Raw genomic sequence first — 15,553 nt, 5'->3', positions numbered from 1 at the left:
TGCAAACGGAGGCCTATCTAAAGTCATAAGAGGAGCCTTCATGCCTTTTGTGGTGCAGGGTCACCATTTGACCAAGAACGCATAAACCAAGCTCAATAGTTTAGAAAGAGCATGAATGTAATTGCGTCTGTCCTTCCCCAAAAATATATCAGAAAACTAGGGCCTGAACCGCACACCATATGTTCCATGTCCACACTAGGCTACCACCCATTACCTACACTAACGTCAACCTCTAAAGCCAACCAAATTACCTTTAAAGGGGCCAGCCCTCTGCCTCTAATGAATTAGGATATGGATAGAGTTGTATTCTGTGTCAAGACCGGAGGCGAGCATTATGCTTCATCTTCACATTTATTGCTGTCTCCAGCAGTTTCAACAAAACAAAAAGCTATAACTTCCCAGATGGGAAAACGCATTTTGTTTTCTTTTTCATTTCTTAAGAAAACTACATTTCCCTTAGGTCCAGTCTTTCTGTAGTCCATCATGCCTTGTGCACGTGATCATAGTCCTTTTTGTTCCTCTCATCTCACTCTTCTTTCCTACTCTCCAACCAGATAAGTCACATATTTATATAGCTGTGTAGCGCAGCACCTATAAATGTACTTTACTTGGCATAGAGCATACAGCGCCATAAGTAAATATAGCGCACACGTTACTTTATAGCATATACATATATGGATGGATTTATTTGTGTGATTTTTAGATAAGCCATATCAGTAGTCCAGAGTCAGCGGTATGCTAGGAAATCTGCCGAACTCCACAGGGGACACTTGACTCCAGACACCTCCATCAGGAGGGCGGAGTGTGCTGAAGTGGCTTCCAACCTCAGGGAGGCAGGGCAGCGCCTCCCGATTCGGCTAACACACATTGACAGCGTGAGCCGAGGAGCAAGGGCCTCCACCCTTGGGAGGGAGGAGTTTTTCTCCCAAGAAGAAGCAGTACGCGAGTATGTACGTGTTTGAGATAACACGGGGGAAGTGAATTAGCGCAACAGAGCTCTCAATTACCTCTTCTGAAGAAGGGAGAGGTCGCATAATGAACAAGTGCTTTACCCGAACGTATGTTTACCGGCGATCTGAACGCTCCATTAATTAGCAGCAGGACAAGTGCTGCAGGCCACAAAAGCTCGAAGAGCACATTCTGAAGCCTGCTCAGCAGGACAAAACTGGGGCAACCACGCCATAAAACACAGTGAGTGAATGGACGTGCCACAACACCTGAATAAGGTAGATAAGGCACAATATCAGCACATACAATGGCAGAATCGGAATGGAGTGAGGAGGAGCAGGCTGAAGACCTGGCCTATAGCTTTAGAGAAGTGCTGGGAAACTCACTGATGGAGGCAGTGGCACAGGGGGTCAGGTCCCTGCAAGAGAGACTGGTGACCATCGAAACATTAAGCTAGGAGAAAAAAGGCACCAATAATAAAGAGAGCACGTCCGCAAGGGTCACGTCAGAGGCCCCTGTGGGATGTATTGACCCACTTCCTTGTTCTATGCGGCATCACTCCGATAGTTATGGCGCAAGAAACAGCAACAATGGCAGCAAAACTTTTGTGCGCACCAAAAACCTAAAAAAACCGCATCCTGCAACACACAAAAAGATGGATGCACAACTTGCCACCCATGGTGCATATGTGGTGGGATAGAGCACACACTACAGAAAATGTGCCAGTGGGCTCCATGACCAGCAAACAGAGTGCAGAAAGAGAAGCAGCGCTTTGAAAATTAAACTCCAAAATGTGCCTATAAAGGACATTTGCTTTGTTGCTAAAGATTCCACAATGCCTATAACACAACACTTCTCAACATGCAAAATCTTGCTTGGCACTAAAAGTCATGTATCTAATGAAGCATGGCGAATATATAAAGTCCTAAAGTATAAAGAGCAAAACATTCCCTCAGACAAACTGGATTGTCTGTAAACTGACAGCCCCTGTCAAGTTTGCAGTACACCTGTGGATGACAGCTGTCAGATGAGCTACCGATGAAACTTAAAAGCATCTAAACTAAAAGTCTGCCAGATTAGCAAACATAAAAGGAGTGTTGCTAAAAGGAATACAGATCTTAGTTGTGTTTGTGATGCCACAGATTTAAAGCTAAAAAATGAACGTACTTATGTGATTTGATGCAACAAATTTGGTTTCTGCTGGATTTTTAATTAAGAATAAATTAGCCTGGCTGAGCTGCAACCCTTTGGAAGTGGAAAAACAGGTTTCTTCCAAGGGGAGGGGAAATCCTTTCAGCAGAAACTCACTGGTAGATGATAATTGTGGGTTAGCCCAGACCTTTGTCTACAGAAAGAGAATGAACAATAGCAGAGCCTTAAACCCAGGTAACAGAGGTGTGAAAGGGGTCGTACACTGCTCCTGGAAGGAACTTCCAAGGGAGGGGGCTGATCGTGGACTGCAGGGAGAGACAAAGGGGCAGGATCATTTGATGTTAAGCATGAACAATGAACCATTTTTAAAGACTCATAACTTGTGATTCAAAGTGGTGAAAAATATACAAAGGACAGATCTGTTAATCTAATTTTTGGCTGCACGTTTTTAGAGGCAGCAGAACTGTGTAACATGTTCTGAGCAGGAATGGCAACAAATGTGGTTTTATGTGAACTGTATTAATCCTAAAATTGTGAAACTTTACACACACATCCCTATGGTAAACACACATTTGTGGAAAGTTGCAGAAAGTTTGGACAATGTGTTCATGGCAAAAAGGACAACATTCTGTAGAAAGGTGAAGCAAGATCCCACAGCTGCGGGATTTTGAGGAACAGCTATTACATAAAATATGGAATCTTTGTGTGTGATTTGTGTGGAGACAACCAATGTAGAAATATGTATTTAGGATGAAATCCGATTTTGAGACCAGTGGCTAAAGGGAGGTTTCTAAGGACTGTAAAGCAAACCATAACAGGTGACATTATCCGGCCTCGATCCAATCACTCAGAGGCAAGGCGGAGATGAGGATTTGATCCAATCCCAGCTCACAGGGGCAAGCTTAGTTAAGGCGGCCCATACACCCATTTTGTGATGTCATTTGAAAGGATAAATAGAGACAGCTGACAACACATAGGGACTCACTGATCCACTCACTTTCCTGATTCCGGCGAAGCACTCTGATCCAGCATTCTACATCCAGCTTTAACATCCTTCCAGATCCAGATGCCAAGACTCTTGCCAGCAGTAGAGAACTATTTACTTACAGCAAGGCCTAACTTCTCAAACTTATTCTCACAACCCAGTGAAGCACTGTGGTTTGAGAAGGCCTTTTGAACTAGTATCCTGAAATTCTCTGGCTTGCTACCACAAGGCCTGCCTGAGGAACTTGCTATCCAGCTGATTTAAAATACTCACAAACAAGGAGGACAGATCCTGTGCAAATCCAGTGAACAGCCTAGCTGATCCAGTCCTGCGGCGTCTGATGTGCCATCCTTCCTTGACAGATCCAATCCATGACCAGATCTGACGGTCCAATTTAATAACTTATTCTGTGAGTATTAATAGGAAGAACTGTGACCCATAATATATCTGCATTGTATGATCCCAATCTCAAACCCATCCCATCTTTAATTCAGAACCATAGTATTGCTAGAACTATCTTTGCGCTGACTCTTTTCTCATCTGTGTTATTAAACCCTAACTTCTTATTGATTTGATTAAGAAAAGTAAATTCCAGGAAGAAGTAGAGTATCCACAACGGGCGGGTTACGCTGATCACGTGACTAAGATCCATCTGTTGCATTCGCTTTTTCATAGTCATAATCTAGTGTAATCAAACCATCTGTCATTTTCAAAAGTGCATTTCAGTTTTCCATTCTCGCGCATATTCTTCAAAAAGGACACTTAATAAAACCTCTATAACTCCCTTGGTTTGTATGATAGAAGCAAAATTTCAACTCCTACTTGTACCTAACATCCTTAGTTATCCATAGAACCCATAACAGTGCGATTCACCCGTTATAGCGAATATTGCATAAGGAAAAGTTTGCCGCGATTTGACATTCTGAGAAATTTTACACATGTGATGTAACTTTAAATTATTTCCCACTTGGACTTTGAGATTTCAAATGTTTTCTTTTGACTAAATCATGGTTTGTGATTGTGTGCAACTGTTCAAAGCGGCTCCCATAGGAATTTACAATAATTTAAGTATTTTTGACCACATTTGGTGTTTTTCCTCAGTGAATTCCAAAGACAATTTCAAAGCCATACTGACAGCTGAAAAGTCAATTGCGTTTTTCTCTTGTGTTTGAAGGGGGAAGGTGGGAGTGATATTCTGTTTGATTTGTGCTATTCCTGAATACCTGCTCCCTCCTCACATCTATTAAATTGCCTATTGGTGGGTTGAGGGGTGTTGCAGGGGGAACTCCTAAACATAGTGCCATCTGTTCCAAACCAACACAAAAGTTATTTTCTATGCTGCATTTGTTTTATGCTCATTCCTTGATTCCTAGTGTATTAAATATACTATTCAGTGTTCTGTCACCCCATTGGTGATTGTTGGTTACCTATTAAAATATATTGTGATTTAGATTCTAAAATACACAAATATTTACCTTTGCAAACTAGCCTGATTCCTGGCTCAGTGTGACCAGGGAGGAGGAGGGGGTCTCAGGAGAAGGGTGTGATACAAGTGGTATATCGTTCAGAATATTAAACTTCTAGATAAAAATAAATAAGGGTTTAATTTGCGCACTACATACTGGGCGTGACTTGGGTGTGTGCCGGATTGAAATCACTTACACCCCTCAGGGGTGTAACGAGACCCGGATGAGAGAGAGCTCTTCTGACCCCTCGGGTCAACCAGACAGGGCAGATGATGAGGCCCCAGAGGCTACCAACGCATTTATGAAACTAAGGGATGCTTTTAATGCGCAAGTTGGGAGTGCCAAGCCTCACCACCCCCTACCCAGGGGAGGAAAATATGGGAAATGAGGGACCGGACTCGGAAGAAGAGCCCACAGAGACCCCACAATGCTTGCAACAAGAGGACAATAGAGTCGAGGAGGACAAGGCACAGCCCCCTCCTAAAAAAAAGGCTAAGGAAACTTAATATCGTCAGACTGGCTTCCTTCTCCATGAGTCACAAAGTATATGACTCAGAGGCTGCTCAAAGCGCTCGTCAGAGAAGCGAGGCAGTGCATGCGGGCCGAATGTCCGAAGCCAGAGCTGCCCATTAAAGTGGCAGAAGCGCCAGAACTGCGCCCAAAAATGCTGGCATTCATGTCAAAAGCCTCCAGAGATCCTAGGAAGGGTATATACAGGTCTTGGAAAAGTTGCCAGGAGAAGGTCCTCGACATCGCAGGCCCCCTGGACAAGATCATGGACCTGGCACAGCGGTCCTGGGAGACCAGGTTAGAGGTGGACCCAGACATAGTGGCTAATAGATATCTAGACAAGAGAGTAGTGTTCCTAAGGACAAGAGCGAGAGTAGTGGGTCTCCTAGCAGCTTCGATTCAGGAAATATTTCTAGCGCCCCTACATTATCGAGCCCTGCAATGACTAAAAACTAGACATCTACAGCAGGGGCTTGAGCACCACCAAGCAGTACCCCTCGATGAAGAATCCAAGACAGAACTGGAATGGTGGTTACAGAATATGGATGACTGGAACAGGAAGGCCATATTTGGAGACCGAACCGATCTGGTGATAGAGTCAGGCGCCAGCAGAGCAGGCTGGGGAGCCCGCTGCAGGGAACTAGAAACAGGGGGAAAATGCAGTGCAGAAGAGCTCAAGATGCACATCAACTGTCTGCAGCTGCTAACCGGGTCATTCGCAATCAAAGCCTTCACGAAGGGCAGAGTGAACTTGTGTACCCTGCTGAAGATGGACAATATATCAGCAGTCAGATACATCAATCACTTAGGAGGGACGAAATCCAGATTGCTGTCAGAGCTAGCCAATGACTTTTGGCACTTCTGCCTCGAATTAGTGACCTCGGTGGTAGCGGAATATCTTCCGGGCTCGCTCAATGTAGTAGCAGACTGGAATTCCAGACACTTATCAGACTCCAGTGACTAGATGCTGGACAAGAGTATTTTCCAACAGATAGAGAAGTTATGTGGACCGGTCCACACGGACCTGTTTGCGTCCAGGTTTAAACGCTCAGAAGAGCAGGTATTTCAGTTGGAGATTAGATCCAACAGCGGCAGGAGTAGGTGCTTTCCTTCAAGAATGGAGGGGAGTCATGCACTACGCGTTCCCACCATTCATAATGAAAGTTCGCAGAGATGAAGCGAGGATGATAGTAGTGGCTCCAATATGGAAGTTGCAAGTATGGTTCCCGACGATGATGGAATTGGTAACCGATTATCCAAGAGTACTTCCTCCAGGAGACAGCCTTCTCACGGACCCAGCTGAGTAATTTCATCCTCAGAGTGAAAGGGAGATGCTGGGACCTCCCAGGCATTTCGACACAAGCTGCTCGCCTCATCGTAGAATCGTGGGCACCATCCACGAGATGGAGCTGCGAACACAGCTTGGAGCAGATGGTCTCGATGGTGCCAAGGGATAAATGTTCATCCAATTTTGGCCCGTTAATAGAGATCTTGAATTTCCTAGCAGAGCTGCTGCACGGTGGGAAGGCGTACAGGATGATAGGAGTGTACAAATCCGCCATATCAGCAGGACATCTGCCTGTTGAGGGCATGCCCGTAGCAGAGAACGCAGCGGTCATTTGACTCCTTAGTAGGATTTAGGAGGCCACCAGAGCTAAGATAGGACGTCCTATGGGACGTAACGATAGTGCTAAACTACTTGCTGGCTGGCCAGGAAACAGATACCTATCATTGAAACAACTGTCAGGGAAGCTAGCAATTCTTTTATGCCTAGTTTCCTGTAGGAGAGTAGCGGATGTCAGAGCGCTGGAGGTGAACAGAAAGGCATATGAACCAGAAGGAGTTACTTCAATAGTTTACCCTTACCTACACGATCACCCCAAGTGGTGCGTAGCAGCCTGCATAAGGGAATACGAGCATAGGACAGCGGAGATGAGACCAATGGGGACAACGCAATTGCTTATAGCGTGCAGGAAACCTCATAAAGCAGTCGCAACAGGCATCATAGCGAGATGGGTGCGCAAGTTGATACAGCTGCCAGGGGTAGACATGTCTAGGTTTGGAGCACATTCTGTGAGGGGCGCGATGGCTTCAAAAGCGCTAGCCCAAAGTTGCAAGATATTCTGCAAGTGGCCGACTGGGCCAACAATACTACGTTTAGAACATTCTATTTCAAGCGCAGGGAGTCTTGATTCTATTAAAGACAAGGAGACGAGCATTACTTTCCCGCCCTAGATACACAGGAGGGTTGATGACAATGCCTATGATTATGTTTATGATGGATTTTCTCCCGGAATAGGGTTGTTTATCCTCCTCCCTAACATGCTCTTTATGTTTTTCGGTAGGAGATAACCAGAAGAACAACTGAGTCAGGATAGCGAGAGCACAGGCTGATTGAGCAGTGAAGCCCGTCAGGCATATAAGGAGACCAAGAAGAGCAGTGCAGATGGGAGAGAAAGACATCCTTGAATGCCCGCCTGATAGAACCACAGCACACTGCCCCAAAACGAAGATACACCGGAGGGAAAGCAGGCTGTACAAAACGAGCTATGCAGGACCTGAAACCTCGCCACGCCACGAAGAGGAATATATTTGCAACAATCCAGAAGCAATCCAAGAAAATGCCCAGACAAGATGGCCGCCCTACCTAACAAAGGACCCGGGTAGAACGAACTCCGCGAGGGTGAAGAGGCAAAGCTCCACACCGACAACAGGGAGAAATGAGGTTGGGAAGTGCCCAGCAGGGAAATCAGATGGGCACCGAATAAAGTGCACGCTGGAAGAAAGGTGCGCCGGTCCCAGCCACACGTAGTGTGAAGACCGGAGCGCACACCCGTTAATACGCGATCACGGGCTACGACGGCACCGACAGACAACAGGGAGCACCCGAAACTGCAGGTGACGGAGCACATGAGAGCGGGCCCCTCTGGCGAGGGGAGACTGCATTGCCCGCACGGTGCCATCCGCTACACAGAGACCGCCAAGAGCGGAATTAAAGTCAGCTGGACCCAATAAGGCAGCTGTAACACCCGCAACACTGCGCTTGGGGACTGGCCACGAATACTGATGAGGATACGTCCGGAGCCTAAATGGTTGGGCTACAGGGGCGAACCAAACAGAACGGGACCCACTGAACAAATCGGGCCCTGTAGAACGCACGGTGCGAAGCGAGAGAGGGAAGAAATACGCAGCAGCGCACAACGGCAGCTCCACTTGGCACAGCGCCAAAGGCAAACATTTGTGGAGGCACAGGACAACAGTGTGCGAGTCCTGAAGACCGGCAGAGGTGGCCCCAAGCAGGACATTTATAACATAATAACTAGACTGTGACACAAAGTACAAAAACAAGTGATTGGCAGAGGGGAACCATCTAGAAGAAGCATGGAACGTAGGACCAAACAGACAAGACACAGCTAGTGCCTCATACAGGATGAAGAATGCAGCCGGAGCACATGGGACAGGACACCATAGAATAACAGAGGGGCCTGAAGCCGGCACATCCACATGAGGAAGTCGCACAGGAAAACTCCCGGTACACACACGGAAGTACCACTGACACAAGCAGGGAGATCCACGCCCCCCACGGAGAAAGAAGGGGCATGGGTCGAGCTTGGACCCAGAAAGCACTGCCATCGCACAGAGACCTGTAGCAGCGAAAAATGACCACTTGAGAATTCTACACCTAATTAGAAGCACCCTGCCCCCGGCCAACATAGAGGACAGCTCCCAAACGGAAGCCAGCAGTGGCCGGGTGGGTATGTGCACACGTACAGGATATTCTGCAGTGGCATCTAAGCTGCCTAAGACAAAGGGGAAGCAAACCACAAGAGAGGAATTCACAAGAACACCACAAATAACTGAGGGAGCCAGAAATAAAGAGGAGCTCGCCGATGGATACATCACCAGCACTGAGCGATCAGCAGATTCTAGAGGCTATTGCAGACTTGAAAGTGGCATGGGAAACGAAACTGGGAGGCAGCCACGACCACACTCGAAGAGTCGCTAGAGTTCAAAATTGACGCAGTGCAAGTGGCATAAACTTACTGAGACAAGATGTAAGGGCAATAGCAGAACGCACAGGCGAACTAGAGAAAGAAGTGAAATCGAACACAGCCGTCTGCGTGTCGCACGCCTCGGAGATCCACGCTTTGCGGCAACAATTGAGTAACCTGGAAAATAGAGCTGCGGAGGCTGAAGGACGTGCACGAAGGAAAAATATACACATTTTGGGACTCCCGGAGGGAAGGAAGCATCGAACCGCACTGATTATATCGAGACTATGTTACTGCAAGAAATAGGAGGGGCACTCTCCCAAGGTTTTGCGGTGGAGAGAGCACACAGAACCCTAGTAAGGAGGCCCCCGCCGGGAGCCCCCGCAAGGCCGATCATCGGCAAGATATTAAATTTAACGGGACAGGGAAAGGATCCTGGAATACTTCCACAAAGGAGGAACAATACAAAGGGCGCCCACGTCTATCACGGCATACCCAGACAACACACTCCAGATGCAAAGACAGCGACTAATCTTTGGAACTGTGAAGAGGAGATTGCGTGACATGTCACAAATACATGCTGATGTACCCGGCGAAGTTGAAGGTGTTCCACAGAAATAGAGCAATATTTCTAGAGACCCTGGAAGATGCGACAGAGTGGCTGGACACACAGAACTGTCCGGCGGGAACAGTTGATCAGAAGGAGAGCGGCATGGATATGTGAGGCATTGGTTCCAGATGCAAATGTGCTGTATAAACTATGAGATTAGGACTTGACTATAGACCTGTGATGCAGGAGTAGGGCGGGCAGAACATGATGTGGCACAGAGGCAGGAGATACAGAGGACTCGCACTCATACCCGATTAGATAAGGTAGTTGGGTTACCGGTGGTGCGGTAAACCCCTGCTGGGCTCCTAGTACCGGCGAAGCCAGGCTAGGACCAAATGTGGGGTCGCCTGAGATCCAGGGATGGAGCTGGGCAACAGTTGGGGTTGGATTGGTTGGGGGGGTGCGAGGGGAGTTGGGTAATTTGCAGTGGAAATTGTTGGGGAACAAGCTTACACCCATGCACTACTGCGCATGATACATAAGACAAGAGGAGACAGGGGTGGGACTGGGTACGGCTGGAAAATGGGAGACCTTAAGATAGTGACCTGCACTGTCAGGGGGCTTATAGTTATTTGAAGAGGACTAAGATTATGCTGTATCTGAGAAGACAAAAAGAGATATTGCCCTACTACAGGAAACCCACCTCACAATGGACAAACAGGAGGTGATACGGAAGAAATTGAAAGGGACCATCATAGGGGCAACATATTCGGCTTATGCCAGGGGGGGTAATCACTTGGATTGCACCCCACGTACCTTTTCAGTTAACACAATCCACGGTGTAATCAGACGGGAGGATGGTGGCGATAAGAGGATTGATAGAAAGTAAAGAAGTGTGTATTATTAACAAATATGCCCCAACCAAGATACTGTAGCCTATTTTAAGACCTTGTATAGCAAAGTTAGCCCGTACCTGGGAGGCACGGTCATTTGGGGAGGTGATTTGAACTGCACGATAGACCCAGGGCTAGATGGATCAGATGGGAAACTGGCCAAACCCACTCCCGCCGCTAGAACCTTGAGGACCCTGCTGGCAGAACATCAGCCTGAAGACATATGGAGGCAGCACCACCCATACGAGAGACATTATTCGCACTATTCGGCCCCACAAAACTTGTACACATGGTTAGATTACATGTTTGTTGCTTCGGAGATGGCTGGGGATAGTGCAGTCGGAATACAAAGCGAGGGTCCTCTCGAACCACTCACCACTGATCTTAATATGGCAATACCTGCCCCCTAGAGCAAAGGTCCCCACTTGGCGGCTCAAGGCAGAGGCATTGAAAGATACAGCATTCAGAGAGGACCTGAGGGAAGAGATTGTAGAATACTTCGAAAAAAACACTGTAAGCGTAGAATCGGCAGGCACTCTATGGGAGGCATTTAAGGTGCTGGTGTGGCGATCAGCCATATCTAAATCTAGAGGGCTCCAAGGAGGCATAATCCGGGAACTACAGAATGTCGAGCACGACATTGAAGTAATTATGAGTAAGGGAAACAGCTCCCCAGGGGACGCTAAAGCCATGAGCAAATTACAGCAAGAGTGTGGGGAGCACTGGGAGAGACTATGCAACTTAAACTATAAAAAATATACGGAAAGGCAACATGCGGGCGGATACAAGCCGGGGAGGCTGCTGGCATGGCTATTCAAGAACGTGACACTCAGACCAGCCATCAGAGTGATAAAAGGGGAGAATGGTCAAATACTAGATACCCAGGAGGGAGTGAATGATGGGTTCCTCAAATTCTACCAACAATTGCATGGAGACGTAGAAGGGGAGACTGGGACGAGATAGTGGAAACATTAGAAGATATAGGCTTACCTAAACTGAGTGCAGAAGAGAGAGGAAACTTAGATGCCCCGCTAACACTGGAGGAACTGGAAGCAGTGGTCAACCAATTACCCACTAGCAAGGCCCCGGGAGCTGACGGACTCCCCATTGAGTTTTACAAAACATACAAGACAGAAGTGCTCCCCCCACTACTGGTCATGCTGAACGAGGCGCTAGAGACAGGTAGACTACCGGAATCCCTGAGAGAAGCAATCATTATCCCACTTCCCAAGCCTAACAAGCCTAGCACGGAATATGGGTCCTATAGATCGCTATCCATGCTAAAACAGGATAGCAAGATTCTCACGGCTGTACTGGCAAACAGATTGAGGCAGGTCATAGGCAAACTCATACATCCAGACCAGAATGGATACGTGCCACATAGAAGCATATCCGACAATCTCAGAAGTCTCCACCGAGTTATAGAACAAACAGAGGGGGATACGCTATAAGCAGCAATTGTCTCACTAGATTTGGTGAAGGCCTTTGACTCAGTCAGATGGCTCTGGCTGATGGCTGTCCTGAAAGGATATGGGATAGGGCCTGGGTATCTAAAATGGGTTAAGCTGCTGTACAGCTCGCCACTTGCCAGAGTTAAGATGATTATTTCGGACAAGTGGCAGCACAGTAGGGGCACCAGACAGGGCTTCCCATGGTCCCCGATGCTATACATCCTTGCATTAAAACCCCTGGTGATATATCTAAGACAACAATATGAAGAGGTAGGAATCTACACAAAGGGAGGACTGCATCTAATATCATTGTATGCCGATGATATACTGCTATATCTACGATATCCAGAGGAAAACCTGCAATACATCCTAGAAGTAATGGAGCAATTTGCGTCACTCTCCGGCATTGCAGTTAACCCTAAGAAGTCGAGCTTCTTCCCCCTGGGTAGATATAAAGGGATCCCGCAGGAGAACGTACCAGTATTGCAGATACCATGGGAGATCAGAACCTTCAGATACACCTGGGTATTGATATCTACCATGAGGTGGAAGAAGAACACAGAGGGCGGTGGCAAACGTGGAGAAAAGTAGGATATTCTGGGAGAAGCTCCCCTTGGCCATGGTAGGGAGGGTAGCGTTGCTGAAGATGGCTCTATTGCCCAGGCCATGGAGAATCCGACCCCGTGCTCCCCGCAGTTGCCGCTAGTAGCATTGGTGGGAGTGGATGAGCAACTAAGGAAGACTATTCGTAAGCACTGGCAACCGGTGGGAATTGTAACATTGGGAGACCTATAGCAAGAGGGGAAGATAAAGGAATATAAGGAACTAGCAGACGAAACAGGGTTCCACCGAGGGCAATATATTGCCTACACCAGAGTGGTACGCGGGTGACAGAATCATGGCCCGGAACGGTGCTTCAGAATCAATCCGACGAGGCAATAGAAACAATCTACGATATTTCAGAAGGGGGGCACGAGGTCTCCAGAATTTACAAACTCTATGTCTAGGGTGGGAAAGGAGGTGACCCAGCTGAGAAGGGATTGGGAGGAGGATCGCCAGATTGAAGTGCACAGAAACACAAACATGCCCCAAATGCGGGTAAAGTGAATGCTGGGAAGGTACACATGTTTTGGGCATGCCCGGAAATTGGGAAATTCTGGGGAGAAGTCACCCGACTAACAGAAAAAGGAATCCGCCTAGATGTGCAATCTGTATGGGCATGTATGTTGGGGGGGCTTTACAAGACCTTGCAACCTGAGACACGTGAGCAAACTTAAGGACCTGGCGTACATACTGCCCAAGCGAAGAATAGCCATGGGGTGGAAGGCATGCCACAGACCCAAAATAAAAGTGTGGTGGCATGATCTTCAGAGATGGGCAGAGGCGGAACGGCGGTATGGTATGAGGCAGCTAACAGAGGTGAAGAGGGGGAAACAGAAACCTTGATGGCCTGGAGACACTTAGTAGCTACACTGTATGAGTCTACCCAAGCTAGTTCAAGCGAACAAGACTCCTCTCGAGATACTGAGGAGGAGGAACCTCTAGAAGAAACGAGGGCGGAGAGTGAGGGAGAGTAATCTCTAGTTAAGGGGGGGTATAGGGAGAACCGTGGTCACCTTATGATAATGCGTCTGATGATTGATCTATTACATGCACTGTTGGGTTTTTGTTGATTTGTTATAAAAATAATAAAAATTGTTTACAAAAAAAAAACAGGAAACACTATGATCATGTGCACAAGGCATGATGGACTACAGATAGACTGGACCTAAGGGAAATGTAGTTTCTTAAGGAATGAAAAATAAAAGATGTGTTTCCCATCTGGGAAGTTAAAACGTTTTGCTTTGTTGAAACTGCTGGGACAGGAATAAATGTGAAGATGAAGATGAAGCATAATGCTCGCCTCCATGTCTTTAATAGAATCAAGACTCCCTTTAGCGAGGTAATCTTCAGTAGCTAGGAAGGATGCCCATCTAGTGTACCCCAACCCCATTTCAATTAGAAAATATTCTATGATTGACAGTCATGCAGATTTGTTTAATATTCCAAAGAAGCAAATAGAACCACAAAGCATAAAGTTAGCGACCCAGATTGTGTATAAATGCACAGCGTTTTTGCGATTGCAGCTCACAGCCCTAAGTATGTGAACCCTGACAAAACCCATTGACATTATTACTCCAGACAGACTATTTTGTAAATATGACCATGGCCCTCAACTATTACTATCCATCTCAATGATGCCTAGCTCACTGACCTTGGATAATTTGCATTGTGCAGATTCTGAACTGAAGGTGACTGACAGGGGTCTGCGGCAGGCTGAGAACCCACACACCTACCTCTCCAACTGCTGCCAGGTTTGGGGGGGGGGGGGTGAAGCCTACGCTTGATAGGTAGAATCTGATGTTGGCTTTTTCTGCAAACAGTGAAATGGTTTTGTTTTTCTGGGACTTTATTTTTTTAAAACAATTTTTACCTGCATCTCTTTGATGGGGGTAAAAGCTGGATGAGTATTTGGAAAGTCTTCAACCTCAAGACCCAAAAGAATGTATCCATCTTCCGCAGCATTCCCTGGGCATATTTCATTAGGAAACTACCATCACACCCATAATCTGGTGACTTGTTATTCAGGCAAAATTTGAAATACAGCATGAATAATAATGCACGCCTTACTAGTAGAAAAGTGTGCAACAAATGGAACAAAAAGGGTGTATTTCGAGGATTAGATGGTAGACTTTGTTGTAGTTGGTCGTAGGGAGCACATGCACTTGGTGCTCAAACCTGGTTTTTGTCTGATGAGTGAGAGTAAAGGGGGAGCCCTCAGGGCCTATACAATGGTGCATTCGACGAAGTCTTGACTATTACATGGGTTACTCTAATTGTCATTTGTAGAATGCAAAGCTGCCACTAGTGTTGCCTCGGTTGCTGAATTGTCTGTGCGCATTGTTGGTCAGAGCCTGGGTCAGTAGGCAGAACGGTGTGTAAGCGAAATGTTGAATAAGTTAGTTGTTGCATGTGAGGGACAGAGATATACTCTGATTGTAGTCGTGTGCAGCTGTCATTGTGTGGATGGACCTCCAATTGCCTTAACCCAAAGGAGGCCCACTTCTTAAGAAGCAAGTGCACATTTGTCTTTAAAGCAAGTTTATTGTACAAACAGCCGGGAGGAGCTAGCTGAGGCCGTGGATTCAAACTAACTCGAGTCTCCTTGAACCACACAAGTTTACACATACATTTTGCAACAGTTAAAACACTCCCACATATTTTATTACAACATCCCCCCCACACATGATTGGCCAAACATATACAAAGAAATGTAAACTCTGTTAATTTCCAAACTCTCATTGAACACATGTATTTAACTACCATCCCCTTTCAACATGTTCTTTGCATCAGCTCATAGAGCACACCCTTTTTGGGATCTTTCCGTGGAAGGCCATGACATCGGCCCATAGTTACACATTCACACAACAACCATAATTCATTACAAGTTCCAACTGGCTGGGGATCTCTAAACCCGAACACATTATGCACATGCTCCACTTCAACAATATGAGGGCGGGGGGGTAGGGGGGGAGACAAACAAGATCCCTTTGAACTGACAATAAA

General features: G+C 46.7%; 1 protein-coding gene across 13 annotated transcripts in view; it reads right to left on the bottom strand.

The window, feature by feature from the left end:
- Window positions 1–15,553, bottom strand: part of WDPCP (WD repeat containing planar cell polarity effector) — a 3,071,480-nt gene that overhangs the window by 2,285,081 nt on the left and 770,846 nt on the right. The gene's annotated exons all lie outside the window — the stretch shown is intronic.

This window comes from Ambystoma mexicanum, chromosome 4q (genome assembly GCF_040938575.1).
Source record: "Ambystoma mexicanum isolate Mex_15411 chromosome 4q, UKY_AmexF1_1, whole genome shotgun sequence".
Lineage (NCBI taxonomy): Eukaryota > Metazoa > Chordata > Amphibia > Caudata > Ambystomatidae > Ambystoma > Ambystoma mexicanum.
This window is presented reverse-complemented; position numbering and strand designations above follow the sequence as displayed.